This window comes from Balaenoptera borealis, assembly GCF_965194805.1.
Source record: "Balaenoptera borealis genome assembly, chromosome: 20".
Taxonomy (NCBI): Eukaryota; Metazoa; Chordata; class Mammalia; order Artiodactyla; family Balaenopteridae; genus Balaenoptera; species Balaenoptera borealis.
The window spans coordinates 9123440-9150013 of record NC_138879.1 but is presented as its reverse complement, the minus strand read 5'-3'; positions in this window follow the sequence as shown (position 1 = coordinate 9150013).

The following is a 26574-nucleotide window of genomic DNA, read 5'->3' as shown; positions in this document are numbered from 1 at the left end:
GGGGCCAGGCCTTTCCCCTCTGTAGGCTTCAAGCCCCTTCCTCATTGGTAAACACTTTCTTTTCCCCCAGAAGATGCCTCAGATCCTTGGAACAGGAACACGGTGTAAATCTGACGCATGGTCTGGGGCAGCCGGGATAGTCACCAGCGGAAACAACCACTGTCCCATCCCCACTAAACCTTCCAGTAAGGAGGGAAGCCCCATTGCCTGATGGTCACCCTTCCCTCCACAGTGAGGAGTGGGCCCCGGCCTGCACCCCAGGTCAGCTGTGCAGGGAAGTGGACCCCAAGTAAACCTTGAGCCTGGACCGGAAGCAAAGAAGATTTTGAGGCATTGGCCCAAGGGAGCCAGGTGAGAGCAAGAGACAGGTCTGCCGTGTGGGTGGCAGCAAAGAAGGGGTGACAGGGAGCGAGAGGGTGAGGAGGGGATGCTTGTGGTGACCTGGGGAGACAGCACTTCACAGGGGCACGTAGGCCTCCTGCGTCTGAAGAGCTCACAGTTACGGGCTTAAAAGGATCAGAATGCAATGAAGTATATTTAGCACACTCAGCAGAGCCCAATTCAGTCTTGGATGATTTGCATGGTGTTTTAAAATCATGCTAACCCCCATGACGGACGTCAAATATGGGCTGCAGAAGAGCCCTGCTCAAATCCCGGCTGCTTGGGCACCTCGTTATCTCGAGTCTGGGAGAACAGACACTTTCCCGTGTAAGAAAGGAGCTGCCTCCATAACATTGGATTTTTCAGGTACTTTGCCTGCAGTCTGGGGGAGTCTCACCTGGAGAGTGGCCATGCTTTTGCCTCCCCTGCGGTTTGAATGTCAGCATCAGTTACAGAGGGGATGAGTACGCTGTCATTCAATTATGGTCTCCCATGACAATGGATCTCTTTCTTGAACTGGAATTCTTTATTAATGAGGAAGCCCAGAATACCATAGAATGCTATCTTTCTGAGATTTAAAAGCACACTTTTCGGTAAAATTTGGCATGCCAATTCATAGATTTTGGAGCCCGAGGCCAACTTAGAAGTGATTTTGTTCAGTATCTTCATTTCACAGACAAGGAAACAGAGGATTAAGAGGTGGTGTGGCCCCCTCGAGGCCTTGTGGTCATTTAGAAGCCACGACTGGCCTTAGTGTTCAGCCCTCCTTCCATTGACAGAAACAGAAGAAGAATTTGTTAAAACAATCAAATGTAAGAGCTACCATTTGCAAAGTTTTCAGTGTGGGCAGGGCACTGGGCTGACTTTTTACCTTCATTATTTCATTGAATCTTTATGACACCTCATGAGTATTCTGTTTCCACTCCAGCTGGGAGGACTCCAACTCAAGTATGATACTACCCACCCCAGGTTATTGTCAGACCCCACAAATTAAGGGCTGAGTCCTTCACAAGACTGCTCCAATGTCAGAGGCCAGCCAGGGCTCCCCAAGCCACCGTCACTTCCGACCAGCTGGCTATAGATTCAGGGGTTTTATCTTATGACCACCTCAGGTTTGACAATTCTCTAAAATGACTCATAGAATTCAGGGCAGTGCTATACTTTTACTTAAAGCTTTATTATAAAGGTTACACATAGGGCAAGATCCAGAAGGGTCCTGGATACACAGCTTCCATACCCTCTCTCTGTGGAATCAGGACACATCGTTCTCCTGGTACATCCATGTGTTCACCAACTGGGAAGCTCCATTAGCTTCAAAACTTACTACAAAACTACAGTGATCAAAGCAATGTGCTGACATAAAGGCAGACATATAGACCAATAGAATAGAACAGAGAGCCTAAAAATAAACACACACACACACACACACACACACACACACACACACACACACGTGGTCAAATGATTTTGACAAATTTGTCAAGGCCAATGACAGTCCTAACATCGCATACAAAAAATTAACTCAAAATGGATCAGAGATCTGAACGTAGGAGCTAAAACTATAAAACCCTTAGAATAAAACATAGGGCAAAAGTTTCATGACATTGGATTTGGCAATGACTTCTTATGATGCCAAAGGCATGGCAACAAAAAAAGAAATAGACAAGCTGGACTTCATAAAAGTTGAAAGCTTTTGTGCATCAAAAGATTCTATCAACAGAGTAAAAAGGTACAGAATGGGAGAAAATATTTGCAAATCATGTATCTGATAAGGGATTAATATCCAGAATATATCAAGAACTTGGTGTCCAGAATTTTTATTGGGGTTTCATTACACAGGTATGGTTGATTACATCATTAATTGCATGATTGAACTCAATCTCCAGCCTCCCCTCCCCTCTCCAAACCTTGGGTCCAAAGTTCCAACCCTCTATTCACATGGTTTGTCTTTCTGGTGACCAGCCCCCATCCTGAAGCCATCTAGGAACCTACCATTGGGTCATCTCATTAGCAACAAAGACTCTCCCATCATTCAGAAAATTCCAAGAGTTTTTGAAGTTCTGTGCCAGGAACTGGGGACAAAGACCAGATATGTTCTTCATTATACCATGGAGGGCTTATCATTGTCATTTAACCAAGAGCTGGCTGAGGCTGAGAGAGTAACTTGCTCCAAGTCCAGTAGCTGGTCAGTGGCAACCATGCAACCAGAGCTCAGGTCAGGCCCAAATCTTTGGGCTTACTCTTTTTTTTTTTTTTTTTTTTTTATTTTATTTTATTTATTTTTGGCTGTGTTGGGTCTTAGTTTCTGTGCGAGGGCTTTCTCTAGTTGTGGCAAGTGGTGGCCACTCTTCATCGCAGTGCGCGGGTTTCTCACTGTCGCAGCCTCTCTCGTTGCAGAGCACAGGCTCCAGACGCGCAGGCTCAGTAACCGTGGCTCACGGGCCCAGTCGCTCCGCAGCATGTGGGATCTTCCCAGACCAGGGCTCGAACCCGTGTGCCCTGCATTGGCAGGCAGATTCTCAACCACTGCGCCACCAGGGAAGCCCTTTTTTTTCTTTTTTAAATATTTATTTATTTGGCTGGGCCGGGTCTTAGTTGCAGCACGCGGGATCTTTAGTTGCGGCATACATCTAGTTCCCTGACCAGGGATCCAACCCGTGCCCCTTGCAATGGAAGCACGGAGTCTTAACCACTGGATTGCCTGCGAAGTCCCGGGTTGTTTGTTTTTTCGACATCCATCCTATTCTTGAAAGGGACCTGTTGTGACCCACAAAAGGTTAGAAAGTCTGCTTAGGTGTCAGCCATATTGTATAGATTCCAATTTCCATCTGCAAATAAAGGACAGCCACTTCAGCTCTGTGTATTAACCATGTCTTTTATTGTCTGGATTTCTGATGTTTTGACATCTGGGTCTTTGCAGGTACTGGAGAGACACCCTTCCAGGGTTAGCCAGTTTCTAGAGATTGTAAACAACTCACCTGAGTGTGCTTTTATATACAAACAGACCAATCCAGAGCTCATGCCTCCAACCACCTCCTCTATGGGGCTCTCACACTCTGGGCCCCTGAACACCTGCCCTAATCACCCCAGGGCCAGGTACCAAACAACTAAGGCAGCCCCTAGGCCCCACAGCCTCCTGAAATTACTCAAACTACCCAATCCTAAGCTTGATCACCCTGCCTCGCCCATCCCTTCCCATGGAAACCACAGTACAGGCTCTTGCCCACATTTCTCCTCTCTGCCTCTGGTGTTTTCCCATGTGGCCCTGCATGGCCTGGCGTGCCCCGTCCTCTTGGGAACCATGAGTGAGTCACAAACTATCTTTTCAATGGCAGTTTCCTCCTGATCTGTTGGCCTCACTATGCCTCAACTTTTCTCTTACTATACTGTATGTTAGAGCACTCTGGCTTCAGCTTTGCAGATGGGGGTGGAGGTCGGGGAGGCTGGCAGGTGCTTCTGCCTGAGTCATTAACTTAACTAATGACAAACTGTGCTCATCAGCAGAGGTCGTCCTGGAGTCACCTTTGCAGACCTTTCTCAGCACCGTTTTGGGTGAGTCCGGAGAGGAAAATTTCCCTGGACCTGGGTCATCTCTGCTCCGCAGAGTCCGGGAAGGCCAGAGGATGGCGCTGGTCTCTGCAAAGAGCAGCCTGTGGTCAGGGAAGGCAGCCCACCTGGGTCAGAGGCCGCTGACATCACAGGCTAAATGGATGTTCAGGGAGAGACCCCGTGACAACTGAGTTACAAGAGGCCTCCCAGAAGTTGTCTGACCTCATGGAAAAATCAATGCACCTCTTGTTTTTGTCTCCTGAAATATTTCATCGGTGATGATCCTTCCCCAGGTGACAACATATTTTATGACAAAGCGCGGCAGGCTGCTGGGCCTCTGGTGGCTTCAGACGCAGCCTGACATCCTTCCCTGTCATTACTGATGAGCCTCACCTGCCTGGGGCTGGAAGGCGGTGCTTCCTCCCTGCCCCACTAGGGAGCCTGGGAGGGGGCCCAGATGCCACAAACGCCATGCGTTTCCGGAGAAGGTCCCCGTGGCAGTGAGAAGGCTGGAATCCTAGGATGTCAAAGCTAATGTCAGGGCACCTGGGCCCACCCGAGGCCTGGAGAGAGTCCCCCACCCTTCAGCAGAGGGTCTGGAGGCAAGGAGGCCCGAGGTTGCACTGCTAGTTAAGGAGAGGGCAGAGACCAAAATGCGAGGCTTCTAGTTTCCAGTTCAGCATTTTTTTCTGCTCCTCCACCAGCTTTTACAAAATGGCCCCTCCGTCCCCCTTCCCCTCCCTCCCCTCTCCGTCCCCCTCCTCACCTCCCATCCTTCTGCCCCACCTCCGCGCCCTCCCTCCCATCCTTCTGCCCCACCTCCCCGCCCTCCCTCCCTTTTCACAGACAGCAGGGAGCCTTCCACATGCCAGGTACTCCCTGGTGTTTATTTACTCAGCCCTGTTTGCAGACGGCCACCTGGGGCCTTTCAAGGGGTGAGCCGCATGTAGCAGAAGCAGTATCTGGAGGGCCCGGAAGGCGGGAGGTCTGGAGGCACGCTGCTCTGCTGTGGTCCTGCTTCCTGGCTCCTAACCTTGTCCACACGTCCCCGTCTCCTGGGGAGCACCTGCCCGTCAGAGCAGGGCCTCCGGGACCCAGTCAGGGCCTGGGCCAGGAAGGGTCACCTGAGGGCTGGGACACACCAAGGTCAGACGGCTTCTCTACGTCATCCCTGAGGGGAAGCAAGCACAGACACGGTTAACCTGCAGGGGGCGGGGACACAGAGGGGGCTTCGGTCCTCGGGCCAGCTCCTCACCTCCCTGATGATTAGGGGCAGGGGACAGGCCACATGACCCCTCCTGGGGCTCCTTCTGCCTCAGGACACTTTGTCCTGCCTCTGAGAGGCAGGGGAGCCCCAGGATCCTCAGTTTCCTCTTCCGCCCCTTCCAGCTGGCTGCCACGGTCAGTCCCTCTACTGTTTGCCTGTCTGTACCAGCGGCCTGGTGAGCTGAGGCCGGGGTCCCTTCCAGCCCGGCCACGCCCTGGTTGGCAGAGCTAAGGTTCTCGGAGTGGCTTCTGGACCTCCAGCTGCAGGAGCACCTTCGGGGATTGTTAAGCAGGCAGATTCCCAGGCCCTGTTCCCAATCTCGGGGCTGAAATGGCTGGGTTTGGGGCCTGGAAATCTGCAGGCCTACCAGCACCCTCTGGTGAGGCTGCAGGACCAGATGCTTCAAGGGCAGGACCCGGGGTGGAGGCAGCAGAGAGGTTTGGGCAGGCAGTGCAGGCTGGGGTGCCCCTTGTTAATTGGAGAGGAACCTCCGTTTCTCCTGCAGAGTGAATCCAAGCCCATTAGAAACTGGAGGGCAGAACAGAGAAGGAGAGGGGTCCAGCTGGCCTCCACCCCCTGCCTCTCCCTTCTCCGCTCAGCCCCTCCCCCAGGCTGATCGCCTTCCCAGAATGGAGATGTCACTCAGCACAGCCTGATCCGGAGACGCCAGAACCCAGCCCTTAACGGAGATGCAAATCCCTGAGCCCAGGGTCTGAGCTTGGCGGAGGTTCTGGGGGTGCAGGGAGGGTGGGATGGGGAGGCTGCCCCAACGAGGGGGTGGTGCCCGGCCTGTGCCAGCTGCTTCCTCTCCACTCCATCAGGTCTGGCACATGCCAGGATACCGGCTCCTGATCTTGGCAAAGGGAAATGAAGTTGCTGCCCCTGAGCTAATTAAGGAGGCAGGGAGGCCGGCGGGTGGAAGTTGGCAAGCAGAGTGGTTGCATTTGCCAAGTGTCCAACACGCTGCCCACGTGCCAGGTCTGGGGGGCGGCAGTGGGAGGTGGGGGAACGGGAATCCTTCTTGAGCAAAGCCAGCTGTTTCGAGGTCAACTCCCCCTCCCCTGCCTGCATCTGTCAACTCAGCAGACGGGGTGTCTGTCCCCATAGCCGGCACTTCCCAGGGACTTCCAGGAGGAAGGGGACCCAGGCCCCCTGCTAGAAGCTCCTGGCACACGAGAACAGCCTCCAGAGCCGTCCTGTTCAGTACGGTAATCTCTGGCCACATGTAGCTCTTTAAACTAAAATCTGCTGCAATGAGATAAAATGTAAGATTCGGTTCCCCTTTTGCTCTAGCCACATATCAAGCGCTGGGTAGCCATAGGAGGCCAGTGGCCACCATACTGGACAGTGCAGATACAGGACCTTTCCATTGTCACAGAATATCCTGTTGGCTAATCTTCAGCAACGGGCCCACCTTATGCCTGCAGCGATCATCCTAACAATTGTTTTCACTGCAGCCTAAATCCACATACGTTACTCTTATGGAACCTTAGGAGAAGAAGCGAACATGCACCCTGCACTGAGACCGCGCCAATCAACTGAGGTGCATTTGTTGAGCCCCCGCTATGTATACATCAGGCGCTGTGCAGAGCCCTGGGGTTGCTGGGCTGAGGGAGACCGTCCCGCACTCTCAGAGAGCTGGGAGCCCCGACGTGCACAGCGATAATGTCACCATCGCTTCTGTGGGGCAAGGGCTGTCCTGGAGGCAAGTGTGGAAATCTATGGGGGCTGAGTTGTTTGGCCAAACCTGGGGTTCAGAGTCAGACTTCTGGATTTTTGTGAGGTGTTGCAAGGCTCTGCTCTGTTTTCTGGCAGGTTACTGAGAAGATCACCACGAAGGCTGTGTAAGGCTGTGACACGGCTTGTGCTGCAGAAAAACCCACCTTGAACTTCCCATTTAAAGTTTTCCTCTCCCGGGGCTTCCCTGGTGGCGCAGTGGTTAAGAATCCGCTTGCCAATGCAGGTGACACGGGTTCGAGCCCTGGTCCGGGAAGATCCCACATGCCGCGGAGCAACTAAGCCCGTGTGCCACAACTACTGAGCCTGCGCTCTAGAGCCCACGAGCCACAACTACTGAGCCCACGCACCTAGAGCCCGTGTTCCGCAACAAGAGAAGCCACCGCAATGAGAAGCCTGTGCACCACAACGAAGAGTAGCCCCTGCTTGTCGCAACTAGAGAAAGCCTGCGCGTGGCAACGAAGACCCAATGCAGCCATAAATAAATAAATAAATTAATTAAATAAATTAAACAAAAAAGTTTCCTCTCCCAACGTAACCTCTCTCTAGCACGTTGGTCATGCTCTACCGCACCAGCCACATAGTAATAACCCCACATCTACATTGCAGACTCTCGCTTCCGCACGCCAGACCCTTATACACACAATGGTGTTGGGTTCATCTCCACTTGGCTATGTCACTAGCACCTCATACTCCGTGTATCCCAGACTGAACACACCCATGCCTCTTTCCAGCTCTGCATCTGACTCTCCTCTCTGCTGCTGGCTAGTGGTCTTTTGAGATTCAACTCCTTGTCACATCCACTGGGAACTTCCCCTAACTTCTCCTGGCCTTTCCCGCCTTTCCCACCACAGCCCCAGCCTGCACTGGGTCATCCATCCACCTTCCGTGTTGTATCCTGTGTCTGTGTCTGTGGTCAGTCTCTTGGGATCCTGTGAGCCCTTTGAGGGTAGGACACTGTGTTCCTTCTGTGTAGTTCTTGGATTATTCTAGTTCTTAGCACGTGGCAGAGGTTCAATAAATATTCCTTAAATAAGTAGTTCTCCCCAAATAGTGATTGACAGATAGTGGTTGGACAACAGGTGACCCAACTGTGTAGAAATGAAAACTAATGAACCTGAGAACAGTCCTGTAATCAATCCCCTATACCAGGAGTCGGGCAACTTTTTCTTAAAGGGACAAATAATTAATATCTTAGGACTTGTGAGCAATACAGCCTCTGCTTCAACTCTTCAATTCTGCTTTTGCAGCATGAAAGCAGGCGTGGACTATACACAAACAAATGGGCACACTGCTCCAACAACTGTTTATAACAAACAGGCAGAGGGCTGGATGTGGCCTGCAGGCCATAGTTTGCCCTCCCCTGCCCTACACTAAACACGGCTGGGCTTGAGGACGTAGTAGGAAGACTTCTATCAGGTGGGGCCTGTCCTTTGGTCACTTATGGTCCCGACAGAAACACTGTATGTGTGTGTGTGTGTGTGTGCATGTGTGTGTGTTTGTATGTGTGTGTTTGTGTGCATCTGTGTCCACTCACACATATGCTCAAAAAAGTTGCTTAACCTCCCTGGGCCTCATTTCAGCATCTGTTAAGGGAATGATCAACGCATGGGTTTATTCCCGCTCCCCAAGCAATGCTTGTTTTCTTCTTTTGTTTTTTTACAGCACGTTCTCCAGTCCCCGTCCCCCACTCTCATCACGGTCCCAGGTGACATCAGTGCCATCGGCAGAGGCCAAGGACGGCAGAGTCGGAGGGGGTGACAGGAGCCCTGTCCGGGGTAGATCTTGACTCACAGAGCTTTGGGACTAGGAAGTGAGAAATTATCTGGGAATATGTAAAACATTCAAAATAGGGAACAGGTTTCCAGTTTCCTGTGGCAAGATGCACAGGCTTGGGGGAGGCCAGGCCCCCCACCGCCCGCCTGCCCCGCAGCCCCAAGCCTCCACTTTTTCATCTTTAAACGAGGAAAGTCCCCCCAGTCCTGGCTCCAGCCTCACCAGGACTTGAGGTCTGCGGCTATGAACGCATTTTGTAAACAGCTCAGGGCTGGACACATGTAAGGAATTAGAGGGTTATTTTTCTTGATTCTGGACCTAGAAGCTAGGCCCTAAGACATGAAGGAATGCTTTGTGTTTTGTTTTGTTTTGTTTTTCTTTGCAGAAAGGAGGCTGGAAAGGGTGGAAGGAAGTGGTGGGACCAGAGACAAAATGGACAGCGGAGAAAAGACGAGACTTTGGCTTGAGATTTTTATCATAAGATGGAGCCGCTTTCAGAGGGTTCTGGTTGCCCTCGGTGGGTGCTCCCATCCCCTCCCTGGCCTCCTCTGCTTCCCTCTGTTCCTTCCATTGTTCTAGAGCCAGAGGCGCTGCTCCCTGTAGGATCCTGCCTCCCCTCCCCCTCGGAAGGTAGGGACCAGGCCCTTGGCGGAGGAACACCAGGGGGCTGGAGGGATGGAAAGGCCAGGGAGGGGCTGCCAGCTCTGGAGTCACCGTGTTCATTTTTTAAAAGTCAAATCCCTCGTCATTGGGCTCCCGCACCATCCCCAGAGCCCCTCTATTATCCTTAGGCCATTTGGTAGTTGTTGCTATGGAGACCACAAGCAAAATGGCATGCAAATCAACACAAGCAATAACAGCGGGAAAGGGCAGGGAGAAGCAGGCGGTGGGGCGGGTGGAGGAGGGCCCGGGAATGCTTCCACCCGCACCCATCGGGGCTCGGGGCTCGAGGAAGAAAAGGCTCTCGGAGGGTCTGGGCACAGGTCAAGGAGGCTCCAATCTAGACTCCAGTGGGAGAAGGAGGACTTTGAGGCTACGAAGACCTCTCAGCCTGGGAAAATGCAAAGAGAGGGGCTGGTCCCCCCACCCAGCCTCAAGCATTAACAGGGGCTGGGAGTGGGTGCCGGGCACGTAGAGGGGGAGCTGGCTTTGGGAGAAGACCCCCACGCTAGGCGAGGCCCTCTTGGCCAGGAGACTCCTGCCTTACAGCCACTTTGGGATGAGCCAGGAAAGATCAGCCCTCCAAACCCGGGTCCAAACCCGGGTCCAAACCCAGGCTTGGCCAGGCCCCTCCACGCCCTCCCTCTGGAAATAGTCTGTGCCCTTCCTCTTCCGCCGGCGTCTGGCTGTGCAAAGAGGCAACTGAACAGCTCAGTTTTCAAGAGGAAAAACCGCAGCCCCCAAGAATAGAAATATGTGAACCTGAGGCTTCTTGATTGAAATAAGGACTGACTCCGTGGAACAGAGATTTGCGGGACTTTCCCCTTTTTCCTAGAGGTTTCCCAATCCAGGCTGACCCAAGCCACGGCAGATGCGCTCCGATTGGCTGCGTGAAACCAGGGCCCCAGGACGCTGGCCTCAGAAGCCACCGAGAGAGAAGGCAGAGCCCCGCTGATTCCCTGCCCAGGCTGAGTGTGGGAACAAGCACTCGTGTTCTCAGGGATGTTTTGTGAAGCAGAGATTAGTCCTCAGTGTGGAGCCGCTGTCTGAACTTCAACCCAAGCTGCCAAAGCTTCTAAATACAATACACGGTCTGCAGAAGTTGCTGGAACCTGGACCGGCGAGGGTCTGCCGCAGGGTCGCTGCCCGGCTCTGCACTCTCCCCCATGCCCCACCCCGCCCACATCCTGCATCTCACCTGGTCCTGCTTTCCTGGTCTCTGCTCTCAAGGCTTCCTCTTTTGATATCTTGCCAAACGGACGTGGGTTCCTGTCACCATCTCTGAGCTCACGCTGCCACAAGGGGATCCTGCTTTCCTCCAGGGGTGTCATCTCCTCCTCCAATGAGGTGTAGTACCCAGGGCAGTGTGATGCTGGGTGCCCACCTCCCTTCACAGAAGACAGAGGGACCAGTTCTGCATCCCCTGCCCTGGGACAGCCAGGGGTAGACGTGTCCTGAGCTTAGCCAGACAATCTCTTGGGACTTTGATCCCTGAACAGGGGGCTCAGGATGGTCAGGAATTGGGTGATGTCCTTCTCAGTGCTGCCACAGCTGCAGCCCCTGCTGCCAGCACCCCAAACTCTGTGAGCACCCCTCCCCCACCAGAGCCTGCCCATAAATCTCTTTTGCTTCCGTTGGCCGGGGAGGCTTCTGTGTCTGCAGCCAAGGACTCTTCCATTTCCTCACCTCGGTGGTGAGCTTAACAGGATGCGAGGCCCCCGGCAGCAGCACCTGTGTCCCCTCAACGCAACAGGTGGGCCTGGCGCCTGGTGCTGCCTTCAAAGGAGCACAGAGAATTCTAGGGGAGTGAGGAGAAGCTCCGAGCTGCAGAGCCGGGCAGTTTAGCCCCTGAAGGGGCCCGGGGCCACGCTTAGTCTCAGTCCCCCATTTCACAGCAAGAAACGGGCTTGCTGAGGGCACATGGCAGCTGTCTGTCCAACTGGAGACATCACCTGGCTCAGGAGACTGATTTTCCTGTTGCTTTGAGGCTCCAGAAATGGAGTTTCTCGCCCCTTAATGTCTCTTGAGCAGAAGGGGCTCCCCGAGTCCCTTTGCTGCCACTGCATGTCACCGGGGGCCTTCACTTTGCCCTGGACCCCCCAGGATCTGCCCCACTCATCTCCACGCTCTCCTCCCCATACCCCAGGGTTTCAGCTCCCAGGCTGCCCGCAGGGTTTGTGCTGATTTCCAGGTGCAAAGCGAAGCTGGGCAGGTCCCTCCCGCCACCTACACACACACCTGCAGGAACCCATATGCGGGCACTAAGGAGCGGCTGGGGAGCCGAGCTGGGCTGCAGGAAGGCAGTGGGATAGTCACTGTGGTCACAGGGTAAGACGTCCCCGATGAGGACAGGGAAGGCAGACAATCAGAGGGATTTCCTGCCTCTCAGCCGGAAAAGGTCTTAGGGAGCACCTCTGCTCCGATGGCTTTTCAGGCAGTGATGGCCGAGTCCCCTCCCTTGCCAAGTTCAGCTTCCGGCGTGTCCCCCGCTCTCACCTGCGGCCTACCCTATGACCCTCATCAGCCTCTTCTCTCTTCCATCTCGGTGATGCTCCTTCCTGCTTCTCTCTCTCCCGTCCTCTTTCTACAAATGTGCACGTCTGCATCCCACCTTGAAGAAACCCTTGACCGACCCTATACCTCACCCCTGACCCCCCTCTCTATTTTCTCTCCCAGGCTAATAGAACAGAGAGGACACTTGCGCTGGGCGCTCCAGACCACGGCTGTCCGCATAAGGAAGGCCAGCCACACACCCTGGCATCCACAACTTTGACTGTCCTGGGCCCAGGGCGGCAAGTGCGTAGGAGAGGTCATGAGGGGGCAAGGCCGGGTGAGAGGAGAAGGTGACCTCGACCTTGAGGAGGACTCCAGGAAGCCTTGGGAACTCTGGTGGTTCAGCCCGGCCAACTGGTGAGGGCCGAAACTAGAAGGACGGAAAGGGCTGGGGAGCGGCGGGACCGTCCCTTCAGCGTCACAGTCACCCTGCAACCCAGGCTCCCCACTCAGGTCTGTTGCATGCTGCAGCCAGCACCCCTGGCTCTGGCAGGTTTGTCTGGGTGGCTTGGGATGGCCACTGAGCTTGATGGGGTCCCTTCCTCTGGGAGTCTCGGGCATTGTGTGTCTGGCTAAGTTTGCCATAACGATGGTCAATGAAGGAGGCAGGGGAGGGAGGAATGGCCATGGAAACGTTTGGTTCACTGGAAGAGGAATTATAACTGGGTGGGACGAGGTGGCTGGGCAGTGGAGCGGCTAAAGCACAGCCTGGGAACCAAACCGCAGGGGTCAGAATCCTGAACCTCAAATTCGCCAGCCTGACGGTTCACGAGTAGGGATTGGGGGCTCACCCTGCTGCCAGCTTCTTGGGCAACCTGGGCACCCACTCCAACTGGGACCCGGGCTCCCCAACATTGACGGACATTCAGCATCCCTCTGGGCCAGCCGATGCACAGCACCCCGGCAGTGGCGCCCAGACTAACGGCACCAGGGCAGACATGGAGCTGGAGAGCTGAGCGGGCGACCCACCAGCAACTGCGGAGGCTCCTTGTTGATGAAGAGGGGCAGGGATTCTCGGGGGCGTGTGCGCACGTGTCGAAAGGGAGAAAGGCTCACCTCGCTCAGTCTCCGTGCAAGTCTCAGGAGATGGGAGCACAAAGCCGCCTTCCACCCAGGGTACTGCTCACTTGGCAAGTGACCCACAGCTTGGACCGCGTGGGCCAAAAGCAGCAAAAGCAGTGGTGTCTGAGAAGTCGAAATGGTGCTATTTCCAAATTAAATCACCCAGGCTGGCCGCTGACGTGCCCTCGTCGGGGACGGAGGGTGGCCGGTTTTGACACTTGCAAAATTTGAACAGCACGTATAGAGCCCCAGGAAACGCTGCCCGACGACAGTGGCAGGACCCAAGGTGACAGGCCACGCATTTCTCGTAGGACCAGCTGCGTTTGCCGTATTCTATCTCTCAAATCGGGGATGGAGACCAGGATTCCAAAACCATGAGCCTGGTCCTCATAGCCACCACTGGCAGGCACTGCATTTTTGCCCAACAGAGAAGGAAATGGAGACAAAGCGGTGGTCATTTGCCCAAAGCCATGGAGCTGTTACGTGGCAGGGTGGTAGGAACTTGGGTCTGGTTAGGACAAAGGCCCCGGGTCTTGCCCTCTTCCTCGCTTCCTCATTCATGGTAATTATTCTCCACTACCAGATTATGAGAAGAGAGACCTCTGTGCCTGTGCAATTGGTATTTTTTATAATCGAGGCCACTGCGTCACAGGGGGGTGCATTTTATTTTTAATTTATTTATTATTTATTTATTATTATTTTTTTGGCTGTGTTGGGTCTTCGTTTCTGTGCGAGCGCCTTCTGTAGTTGCGGCAAGCGGGGGCCACTCTTCATCGCGATGCATGGGCCTCTCACTATCGCAACCTCTCTTGTTGCGGAGCACAGGCTCCAGACGCGCAGGCTCAGTTGTTGTGGCTCATGGGCCTAGTTACTCTGCGGCATGTGGGATCTTCCCAGACCAGGGCTCGAACCCGTGTCCCCTGCATTGGCAGGCAGATTCTCAACCACTGCGCCACCAGGGAAGCCCAGGGGGCTGCATTTTAACTCACGCATTTGTTCAGCACCAATACCTGCTAGACCCCACGTGCTGCTGGGACTGTCGGATGTGTTAGTGGCACCCCCGGCTGCCACAATGCCTGGCATGGCCAAGAGTGTGCTTTATTGTTAGTCTACCTTACCCAGGCTTACACAATTCATTAAGGGAGAGTTTGGTTTCAAATGCAGAATGATCCAGAGTCTTTCCTTGACATCACTCTTTCCCAAATGACTAAGGTAGTGAATTTACAGTTTTATGTAAAGTTCATGGGTTTTTTTGCCCAGATTATCTCCTCGAATCCTTATGATGCCTCTGTGAGGCCCGCAGGGTGGATGTCAGCATCCCCGTTTACAGATGGGGAAGTGAGGAGGGAACGGGACTTGCAGGAAGCCCCTCGTGAATGATCAGGGCTGCAGGACGGGCCTCAAATCCAGGGCTGATTGTTCTGCTTCTGAGCCCAATGTTCCCAATTATGGTTGTTCTAACCCTTACTGCCTCCCCTGCATGGCCTCTATATTCTGAAATATGGCGCCAACAAAACTGAATGTGTTAAGGAAGTGGACATGTGTTTCCCCATTTTTATTAATCAAAGACATCTGTCCCTGCCACCTACAGCTCTTGCTCTCCATCCAGCCCCCAGCGGGAGAGGTTTGCCTCTGGTCATTCAACATCCAAGGATTTTGTGCACCTACTAAGTGCCAGGCACTGTTGGAGGTGCTGGAGAAACAAAAAGAAGAGGCAAATCCACAGATTGAAAGAGAACATTTGCATATGCATATCTGATAAAGGACGTGTATCCAGAATATACAACTCAATAATAAGATCAACAATTCGGTTTTTAAGTTTTCTTTCTTTCTTTCAATTTTTAGGGATTTTTTAAAAAAATTGAAGTATAGTTGATTTACAATGTTATATTAGTTTCAGGTGCAATTCAATTTTTTTTTTTTTTAAAGTAACCAGGAAACCCTTTTTTTTTTTTTTAATTAATTTTTAAAATTTTTGGCTGTGTTGGGTCTTTGTTGCTGTGCGCGGGCTTTCTCTAGTTGCGGCGAGCGGGGGCTACTCTTCTTTGTGGTGCGTGGGTTTCTCATTGCGGTGGCTTCTCTTGCTGTGGAGCATGGGCTCTAGGCGCACGGGCTTCAGTAGTTGTGGCACACGGGCTCAGTAGTTGTGGCACATGGGCCTAGTTGCTCCACGACATGTGGGATTTTCCGGGGGCAGGGCTCAAACCGGTGTCTCCTGCATTGGCAGGCGGATTCTTATCCATTGTACCACCAGGGAAGCCCCCGATTTTTTTTTAATGGGAAAATGATTTGGACAGATGCTTCACCAAATTTTTATATATATTTATATATAAAAAAATATATATTATATATATATTTATTTATTTATTTATATATAAAAGCAGCTGAAGCCAAGCTCAGCATCGTCAATCATTGGAGCTCCCCGGGATCAGAGGGACCTTTGCTGTGACTGCATCAGAGTTTCATTTCTCCCTCTGCTCAGTCCTGCTACCTTCACTCCCCAGAGATGTTGGTCCTCAGGCCGCTCCCCAACAGACTTTGTCACACAAATCTCTGTCTTAGAGTACGTTTCCCATAAACCCAGACTATGACAAGGGAATTTCCCAAACACCTTGGTAGTCATTGAAAATTAGTCTCAGGTTCCTTCTGGAGAGCTCTCTCCTATTTTATAAAACCAGGACAATTTTCTCCCCAAATACCAATATCCACTTTGAATAGCTGGGGGCTCTCGGCCTGGGTGGGGGGCTCGCCTTACTTGAGTCCTTTTTGGAAGCAGGTTACAACAAAGCAACAGCAGAGGCAGACCTACCGTGGCCTTTCATATAACCACGTTCTGGAGGGAAGCTAGCAGACGAACTGAAATGGGGTGATTTTTCATCAGGCCGTTATCTGTTAATCGCTCTGCGTGCTTTCCTCCGTTGCCACCTTAATTATATACTTTCCAGTAGAGTTAACCTCTGCTCCACTGAAAATCTGTAGCAGAAACAAACCCAGACCCAATGGCTATCCAAGGTAGGACACGAGGGAGAAAGCCAGTCATCTCAGTGTGGATGGGACTCCGAGTCATCCACACCTGGAGTGACACCTGGATCCGGAGACAGGGCGCAGATGCGAGAGAGCTCTGATCGGCCAGCAGCTAGCCAGAGAGGTGGCCTGTTAAGGCAGTGTGGACAGAGCAGGCGTTAACAGAAAGACCTGGATTTGAATCCCAGCTTTGCCACCTGTTGGCTGGGCATGTCCCCTAACCTCAGTTGCTGTTGCCCAATCTGTAAAGTGGAATCATAATATCTTCCATGTGCCCTAGCGCCCAGGACAGGACTTGGAACATTGCAGGGGCTCAAGAAAGGCTGGGTGTCCACTAGAGCATGCGTCATCAGACAACAATCGCGTCCAAAGTAAGAAAACTGGCAGCTCGTTTAACTTGTGCAGAATGATCAGAGGGAATTTCTGGTTTTTAAGAATGTATTATTATCATATATATGCTGTTGTGGGCTGAATGATCTCTCCCCCAAATTCGTATGTTGAAGTCCTAACCCCTAGCGCCTCAGCTTATATTTGGAAAGAGTGTCTTTTAAAAGATGATTAAGTTGAAATGAGGTCATTGGGATGGGCCTTAATCCAGTATGACCGGTGACCTTATAAGAAGAGATTAGGAAACAGACACACACAGAGGGACAACCATGTGAGGACACAGGGAGAAGACGCCATCTGCAAGGCAAGGAGAGAAGCCTAAGAAGAAACCTCAGACTTCCGGCCTCCAGGACAGGGAGACAATAGGTTTCTGTGTTTAGGCCACCTGGTCTGTGGTGCTTTATTACGGCAGCCACAGGACACTGACACAGATGCCCACGTACAGAATATACATTTCTGTTTCCACCTTTGCAAACCCCAGGTGTCTCAGGGCAAAACCCTGTGTGCAGCCCCTGCTTCCTGGATCCCTCCACTTAAATGAGCCCATGGCTAGGCTTCCCTAGGTCTCATCTTGGCACTGTCCTGTCGGTGGGAAGCATGCAGGCTGGCTGCGGAAGAGCTGCACCATCACCCTGGCACAGCCAAGAAAATCACCCCCAAACCAGAAGGGAATGGGCTTGGAAACCCCCCACCGTTTGGAGTCACCTGTCGGACACCTCCCCTTTGGTAAAACCTCCTGAGACTTAACACCAGAGCTAGAAACATAGCCCCCCTCCTTCCAAAGCCAACCACCTCCTCCCTCCCCTCGCGGGCCAGGCGGGTATGGGCCCAGCCCCCTACCCCGAGCTCACCCACCTACTCCCACCAGCCCCATCAGAGCCCAGGTTCAGCCCAGATACACGGGTTTGGCCTGTGCTGGCTGCGTCCCGGCCCGGGCATCACAGCAAGGTGTGGCCCGTCCTGCAAGGGCCCAAGAGCCCAGGCCTGCAACGGGGGAGGAGGGGTCATCAACGGGCCCCATCAACCCCTGGGGAGCTAACGAAGACCTTGGCACCCACCCGATGGACCCAGCTCGCTGGGCAAGCACAGATGAAAGTGCCTGCTGCCGGCTAATTACGTTTATTTACAGATCCCAGGAAAAAGGCGGAGGCGGCGTCTCAGGAAAGTTTGCATTAATAAGGCAGGAGGCAGAGGCAGCCCGTGGATACTCGCTTTTCATTAGAGGCACAGCTGACGTTGTCAGCTTGGTCGTGCTTCTCTTGGCTGCAGGATGGAGAAGAGGGGAGAGAGGAGGCGGCAGGCTGGGGATTGCGGGAGGGGAGGGAGGGCGACTGGGAGACGGAGACCTAGGGGCCAAAGGGGAAGGGGGAGAGAGAGGTGGGAGGAGAGAGGGGAATGCTGGCGGGAGAGGGCAGAGTGGCTGGGAGGCTGGGGAGGGCAGGAGGAAACGGGTCGGAGAAGCCTGCCTGCCCCTTTCAGGAGCCACTGGAAAACTCTCTGATCTGCCCCTGGAGACCTCCATCCCAGGGCGGCTCCTCCAGAAAGAAGCCGGGGCTACGGCCTTGCCATCTCCCTCTCCCCTCCCGGTGTCCCGAGAGCCCTGTGGTCCCAGGGAGGGTCGCTTGCACCCCAGCCTGGGGAAGGCCCCGGGGAGGTCAAGGCTGAGCCAGGAGTACCCCCGGCCTGGGCAGAACTGGCAGCCTCAGATCTGGCGGGCACCAGCGTAGCTCCATGAGGCAATGATGATTTCATGGTCCACTCTCTCCACGTCTTCCACGAGCCTCTGCCCCGCTGGCCCCGCATCACAGCTGCTCTGAGTACGTGTCCCTTTATCCCTCTCTATGTCCTGCCCCTCCCCAGACCTTTGGGCACAAGCAACCTAAACCCAACTGGGGGTTCCTGGACTTGTACCTCGCAGCAGGAGGAACAATGGGGATTTCAAAACTCAGGGACAAAAGTAACTCCACGCCTCCCCCATCCTCCTGCCCCTCGCCTCTTGCCACACATGCACATATGACCAGGTACACAGATGCACACACAAACACATACGCACACGCACACGGGTATGTACACACGCAGGCACATACTTACACACGTGCACATGTACACACAGGCATGCAGACACACCCCATAAAAATTAAAGAGCGCAAAGCCAGCCGGCCCTCTGTCAATCTGTTGTACAATGTGCGTGTCCCCACCCTCAGCCGCCAGGGCTCATCGGCTCCTGCCAACAGAGGTGCCTGTGGTATGGACGGTGCCGGGTCCCTGGATCTGAATTCTCCCTTCCAAGTCCCTCTGTAGGCCACCGACAGCGCTGGTTCACCCAGTAAACACCCACTGGGAGCCGGCTGCTCGCCCAGTCCTGTGACAGGCCCGGGGACACACACAGGGTGACAGGCCCGGGGACACACACAGGGTGACAGGCCCGGGGACACACACAGGGTGACAGGCCTGGGGACACACACAGGGTGACAGGCCCAGCCCTCTCCCCAGGACGTGCCAGCCGAGGAGCCGGAGCTGTCCAGAGCCCTTGTGGTGGATCCTGCCTGGGGGAGGCACTAAAATACAGACCCCCAGGCCCCAGCCCTAAGCTGATGCAGCGGGTCTGGGTTAGTTGTGGGGCTCCTGGGGTCCTGGAAGGCAGGGGTCTACGGAGGTGGATGAGAAATGAGCTCCCCGGCCGCCCTGCTGACCGCAGAGATGCTGAGAGGTGAAGGGGCCAGAGATCCGTCCTGGGCCCCATGGATTGGGTCGGGGGCCTTGAGACACAGCCTCTTGCTGAAACCACTGGCCTGCAGAGAAGTCAACCTACACGTCCCCCCCCACCGCCTCCTGCAACCCTCGGGGGGAGCAAATTGCACCCTTCACACCTCCAGATCTGAACCTCTCAGCTTCTCTCTGTGGCTGTTCTGTGCAAGGACAACCTTGATTCTGCCGAAATAAAAGCAAACAACAAAAAGTAAAACAAACCCACAGCGGGACATCGCCTCTTGCAGATGCACAGACCGTTGTCTGCAGCCTCCGCAACTCCAGGACGGCAGGCAGCCTCCCCCAGGCTGTCCCTTGCTCCTGGGCTGGAGGAAATTGCCCAACACATGGGCGGCCTTCCCTGTCACCCGCAGATCCTCAGAGACCCCACCCCAAGGCAACAGAAGTCACACCGGACATCCTGCTTTTCTCTCTCGGGCCCTTGGCTCGGTATGCAGTCAGCCCGGTGCTGGATTCTGTGTGCAAGGGGCATGAGTGTGGGTACCCAGTGCTGTGATGCTGAGAGCCGCTGCTGGGAAGCCCTCCCACACGCACTGGCTACTCATCACAACCGCAGCGACCCTCCAGCGGGCACCCGGTGTACGCCACCCATCGTCTCCAGGGTTTATGGAACATCTCACAGACGACTCAGTACGTTAGGAACTCTGATGATACCCAATTTACAGATGAGGAATGACACACAGAGAAGTTAAGTAACTTGCCTAAAGTCACACAGCTTGTGACTTCAGTCCAGGCGCCTTGCTTGCAAACTCTGTGTTCTTCATCATTTTTTGTCCTGCTCCCCTATCTAGTGTCACCCCCTAGGGGCCACAGTTGACTGGTAGGATTTTACCTTGAATTTGGATTTTCTGGTGCAATGAATTCAGATCGAAAAGGTAATCTGCAGCTAAGGACACAGCAGGTGATGGGAAGGTTGGGAGCCTTCCCCGCAAATAAACTCACCAATTCATGGTTTTGCCTGCTCCCTAAGTATATCATTTTCGCTTTAAAATGACTTTTATTGGTTCTGGCTGCAAGGAAGATCATCTATAAGGGAAAAAATAAAGTTATAATCCAATAATCTACCAAACCAGAGAAAATCATTATTAAAACCTTAACATATTTTTTCTGGTCTTTTTTTTGGGAGGGGGGTTCCTTAATTTTCTATTTCGTTCATTTGACAACATGAACAAAAATGTATTTCTCTCTAAAAATGCTTTTACTCTGCAGAGGTGTGGAGAAGAAAACAAGCAAAAGAAACCTCATTGTGCAACCCGGATAACCCCACCGACATCTGAAAAGTCACACACATACACACAGAGTTAGAGAAGAGAGGCCACAGAAGGGGCACCGTGAAAGCTGCCTTCCTGTTACCCCCCCTCCCCTTTCCCTCAAATTAACCAATGTTAACAGTTTTGTGATTCTTTTTTCCAGAAAATTTAAAAATGCATCCACCTGCAGTTATGCATTTATTTATATAAACTTTTTCTTTGCACAAAGGGATGGTTTCTTCTAGGCATTTTCTATGCACATATTCTTTCACGTGGCTGAGATGACACTGCCAGAGCAGTTGTGTACCCTGCGTTTCCCACTTGACATGATGATAAGCTTTCTCTTGAGAGCATTTGCTTTGCCAATGACTTCCACACCCGCCCTAAAGGAGTGGTGCCCTGGGTGAGCCTTCCTGGTGCTTTGGGAAAAGACTGTCAGGAGGAGGAGGGTTTCAAACGCCAGGCTTCCGGCAGACGGAGGGGAGCTCATGCTGGTTTTGGATCGATGCAGCCCACATGTCTTGAGCACCTTGTGTGTACGAGGGTCTACAAAGACAATTTCCCCCGCTGACTGCTGCAGCATTTTTCTCAGAGGTCGGGGGTGGTGATATGGTAAAGGACCTCATGGATGCTTATATTGGAGGGCAGGTCTGCTGGATACAGGACTGAGCCAGGCCAGGAAATGGCTGCTCTAAATCATTGCAGAATCCCTCCTAACACCTCCACCCCTGGTCGTGGCTTCAGAGTCTGAAACCATTTTCCTCTTTGCTTCCATGCAATGTGGTCATTGAGAGCAACAAATAAGATAGCCGTTCAGGCTGGGGAGGAGGGAGAGGCTGGGAGTCAAGTGACCCACTGTTCATTTTGAGCAGTTGGTACAGGGCCAGGTGGGGAAAAGGCTGGAAGGACAGATGGGCAGTTTGGAAACTCCACCCATCTCTGCAGCTGCCTAAGGCCCTGGCCCAGGGCAGTGTGCATGGCGTTTGGCCAAGGCAGCCCCTGGTACCAAGGCTGGGCTGCAGAGGCTCTCGGACCTAAAATCAGAGACCAGCACCCCATGCCATGGGTCTCCATTCAGCCACTAGAGTTCTAGAACTTCTGCAAAGCTAGAGCCAACATGTCATGGCTCATTGGAGCCCACAGGTGTGTGCAGCAGAGCATAGCAGCTGTGTGGCCAGTTCGACCAGGGATTCCTCTTCCTGGAGGAGGGGCTTGGCAAGGTTGTGTAAACTTGCTGAGCCTCAGCTTCCTCATCTGTGAAATGGGACAACAGTACTTCCTTCCTTGTCAGGTTAAAGCACATACACTCTCAACAAATGGTAAACAATATTATAATTATCAGGACATTCCTTGGGCCCTGTGTTGATTGTATTAGTTTCCTAGAGCTGCCATACAAAGCACCACAAACTGGGGGCTTAAAATAACAAGAATTTTTTCTTTCAGAGTTCTGGAGTCCAGAAGTCTGAAATCAAGGTGTCAGCAGGGCCACACTCCCCCAAGGAGGCTCCAGGGGAGGGTTCTTCCTCGTAACTTCCAGGTTCTGGTGACCTAGGGGTTCTTGGCTTGTGGCCGCATCACTCCAGTCTCTGCCTCTGACTTTACGTGGTCCTATTCCCTGTGTCTCAGAGCCTCAGATCTGCCTTTCTCTTATGAAGGACACTTGTCATTGGGTTTAGGGATGAATCAGGAGGAAGTGGGTAAGGATAACTCCAGGGCTTTTGGCGGGAGCAGATTAGCAGGTAAAGAAGAGGTTTAGCTTTGACCTTGAATTTGAGATGCCGTCCATGTGAACGTGTTGAATAGGCAGGTGGACATAAGAGTCTGGAGTTTGGAGGACAGGTCTAGGCTGAAACAAAAATCTCACTCTGTGTGAGCACTGCCCCCCACCCTGTATCCAGGCTTATAGGAAAGGGGGTTTCCGTGAAAACGTCGCACTGTCCTGAATCTGTAGGAAACCAGGCAGTGATTGCCAACGAGCCAGCCAGGCCCTGAAACTTCTCAAGGCCTTTTCCCAGCAGGAGTGGCCAATGGCCCTCCTGGAGGAGGATGTCAGCCACCGGAGGCAGAGGGGTGATCTCTGGAGCTCCCAAGGCACACGCTGGCTCGCACACGCTGGCTCGCACACGCCCGGATCCTGGCACGCACACCGTCATGCCCGCCGTGAACACCCTGTGTGGGCTCCCTCCCTTCCCCTGGCCTTCTCTGCCTGGCAGGGACCGGGCCAGCTCCGTCTCCTCCGCAGGCTTCCCCAGCAGACCCAGCTCTGCTCACCCTGCACGGCCGCCGAGCTCTGCTGCCTGGGTTCAATTCCACGGTTGCTCCCAGTCGCCCACAGCTCGCTCTGTCCATCTCCGGCCCGGTGACTAGCCCAGTGCCTGCCTGGCCCCCAGCAGACGCTCAGTGAGTATCTGTGGAAATGAGCACACTCGTATTTCTGGAGGCCACTAACCAGGAGTGAGCGGAGACAGGCAAAGAAGCACGGAGACCCCAGAGGCCCCGGCTGACAGAGTAACGGCTGATATTTATCAGGAAACGTGACAGATGCGCAGAGCGAACGGGGATCTGTCAGTCCTCTCAGCCACAATTAGCCGCGGCTCCCCTCTTCCTGGGAGGCTGCGGAGGACTGGCCCATGGTCGCCACGGGACGCCCGTCCACAACTGCACCTTCCCCCGGAGGAACAACAGCCTGGTGACCCTGGATGTCAGCAGGAATGATGACCCTTTGGACCAGGGTTGTCTGTTGTTTATCTCATGGAGCACCAATTATGGCCACTTCAAAAACCCAGGGAGCCCTTAGCTCTCGGGGCGGCAATGGCCTCAGATGTCCTGGAAGTCTCCTGTGACCGAGCGGGGCGAGGGGCAGTGACTTGGGGCTGGAGTGGGGACGTTGTGCCCTCCCTGGGGCCGCCCTGCCACCGTGCAACTCACTTTTCCCAGGTGGCAGCCACAGACTCTGAGCTCTGCGCAGTTCCCAGGAGCCAAGGCTCTAAGATCAGGTGTGGCTGCCCCAGAGAGGTCATTCTGGGGTTCTATCACACACACACACACGCACACACACGCGCGCGTGCGCACACACGCACACACGCGCACGCACGCACACACACACAGACACACACACGCACACACACAGACACACACACGCACACACACGCGCGCGTGCGCACACACGCACACACGCGCACGCACGCACACACACACAGACACACACACGCACACACACAGACACACGCACGCACACACACACGCACGCACACACACACGCATGCACGCACACACACACACACACAGGCAAATGCACATCTGGGGAGGGCAGAGAGAGGCTGGCCGACCCTGGAGGGGACAATGGCAGCAGGCCGCTTCCCCTTGGTGACAGAATGCTCCACCCTATTCCGTAAGCTGCGTTGGTGCCGCAGATGTGGCCACTTCAATTACATGATGGGCGGGCGGGTGGGCTCTCCAGCTCCTCAGCCCCCGGGGAGCCGAGGCCCCGCGGTTGCAGTGAGGTGTGGAGGATGGAGAAGCCTCGCTGGTGTTAATGACAGCAGCCCGCACTCCCCAAGCAGCGTGAGCGAACTTGATCACTCTTTAATTATCTGGAATTAGAGTCGTGTCCTCGCCTGCTTTATGTTCTGGAGGAGGAGATCAGGGCGTCCATTAATTACCTGATCCATATGCAAAGTGTCACAAATAATTTTTCCAGAGCCAAAGGGTTCTTGCTCCCAGACCAGCATCATCTCTTAATAGTGATGCAAAGTGAAGGGAGAGAGGACCCCGGACACGGCAAGAGGAACCCTGAGCCTGGATCCTGCCAAGGCCAGGTGATGGCCAAGCTGAAGGCTTCAGCCAGGATCCCGGGGCACCAGACCCCATGGGCTTGGGCTCTTCTGAAACAGAAAAGAACAAAAGGTCCAGAGACAGAATTAAGAGTTTGGTAAAGGACCGTTCCCCGCCTATCAGAGTCTGTTAAGCAGAGAAATGAATGAAAATTAAAAGCAGAACATGAAATAAGTTTAAGCGACGGCTTGAAGGATGTGGCTTAGAGGAGAAGGGGTTTCCAGTGGGAGGGGGCAGGGCAGACACGCTCAACTCTCCCCGGGGGGCAGGATGTTTCACAACCAGGCTGGGGAGAAGTTCCCTTTTGGAGGGAATTTCTATCCTGGGGAACAGAAAATCACCAGGACAGCAGCTAAAAGACCAAATAATAAGGAGTTCACAGACCCACCAATAGCTTTAGAAACATGTCCTGGGGGCATTGGGGTAAGGAATAGATGAGAGAGACAGAGACAGAGAGAATCAGAGAGAGAGAGAGATACAGGGGCTTATTTTCGGCTCAACCATTGGTTTCTAACCACTGACCAGGTTTCCAGTGGCCTAGCTACACTCCCCAGGTGGCCTTATGGAGTACTTAATGAACCTGGGCTCTAGAAAGGTTAAAGTGATGCAGGCAAAAGCACAGGTTTGTCTTCCCTCTGGTAAGCGCAACCCCCCACCCCATCCCTAGCCAGGTTTCCTTCTGGGTTGACGGAGGGAGCTGATCTTATGCTGATTCTGGAGATGATGACCATGATCTACTACATGATCTATGATCTATGACCGTCACCCACTACACGGGTGACGGAAGCAGTGACAGAGGTGGGTGAGAGTCCCCTCTAGCCTGCAGAGCCCTCTCCCGCACATCACCTCACCCCATTCTCACCATTACCCCATGAGTAGGTCCCATCCTTACCCCCATTTTGCAGAAGAGGAGACTGAGGCCAAGGCCACACCTGGAGTAGGTGACTGGTCCAGGTGCCCTGACTGCAGCCCTGCTCTTCCTCCAAGGCCACACTGCCACCCACCAAAAAAGCCCTGGGTGTCCCTCACCTGTGCGGGAGGCCTCATGCTGTGTCGTTTACATCATCCTGGTCTCCTGGAGCTGGTCTCTAACGTGGATGCTTCTGGGACCCCAGGGCCCCATGGCTGGAGTCCCAGCCCATTTAAAGGGGGATTTCCTGGACCGTTCGCGTCCACACGTTCCCTTACTGTTTCCTGACCCCCCACTCCCTAGTGAGTGGAGGAGAAGGAGAAACAGCTGCCTCTTCCCGGTCCCATGCTTCCCAGCCCCTCCTGCTGCTGGCAGAAGAGCCCGGGAACAAGGGTGAGGCCCCAAAAGCACCTGCTCTGGAGCGAAGCAGGGCACCTGCCAGGTACAGGGCCCTTTGCCACTGGCCCCAGGATCAGCGCTTGGCCTGGTGCTGGGCCGGGGGCATCAGAGTCTCCCGAGCACCTGTTAGAACACAGAGACCCGCCCCCACTGCAGGGTTTATTTCAGCGAGTCCAGCGCCCCTGGGGCACAGCCAGGTCTGGGAGCAGAGACAATCCCTCTTCAGTACCGTGCCGTGCCTCCCCAGAGCATGCCCCCCACAGCTGGGACCCCCCCCCCCCAACACCAGAAGCCTCGTCCTGCCCGGCCTCATCCCCCCCAGTGTGACTTAGAAACTCTATTTTCTTCTCCTCTAGTTTCCCAGCTCTCGGGGGTGTGAGTTAGCCTGTGGCCTGAGCAGCTAGTGTGAAATGAGGAAAATCATTCTAGTGGAAATATATTCTAGGTGGTTGGCCACCCCGGGGTGGGAAATGAGGGTCCCTGTCTGGCCCACCTGGGCGTCTCCACTGCCACTACTGGGGACGGAGCTGCTCCAGCTGCCGGCCCTCCCTCCCTCACCCCTACCCCATCCCCACCTCTACTGAGCCCCACCGGCATGGGGATCAGGCTTCTGGCACATTCCAGGAAGAACCACAGCCATTCTGCCATGGATGGGTTGGGAGGACCACCTGGTTGGTTCCAGTCTTAGTGGGACCTGAAACTTAGACAATTTGAGAGTGCGGGGCACTTTAAGAAAAAGAATGCCAAGTTACAAATGGTGAGAGGGGGGACAAGCCCCATGAAAGTGAAGGGCCTGGACTCTGTCCTAGCAGGGATCCTCTGCTCAGGCTCCGGGAAGCCAGGGACACCCGGCACACGCGGATGGGTCCGATCCTGGGACAACCCGGCAGTGAGGTGGCCCAGCCAGCCATCTCCTCCTGCGCCCACAGTCCCACTGCATGCCACAGCTCAGCGGGCTGGCACTTCCAGGACGCCTGCACCAGGGGGCCCAGTCCGCTTCTCGGGGACCTGATGAG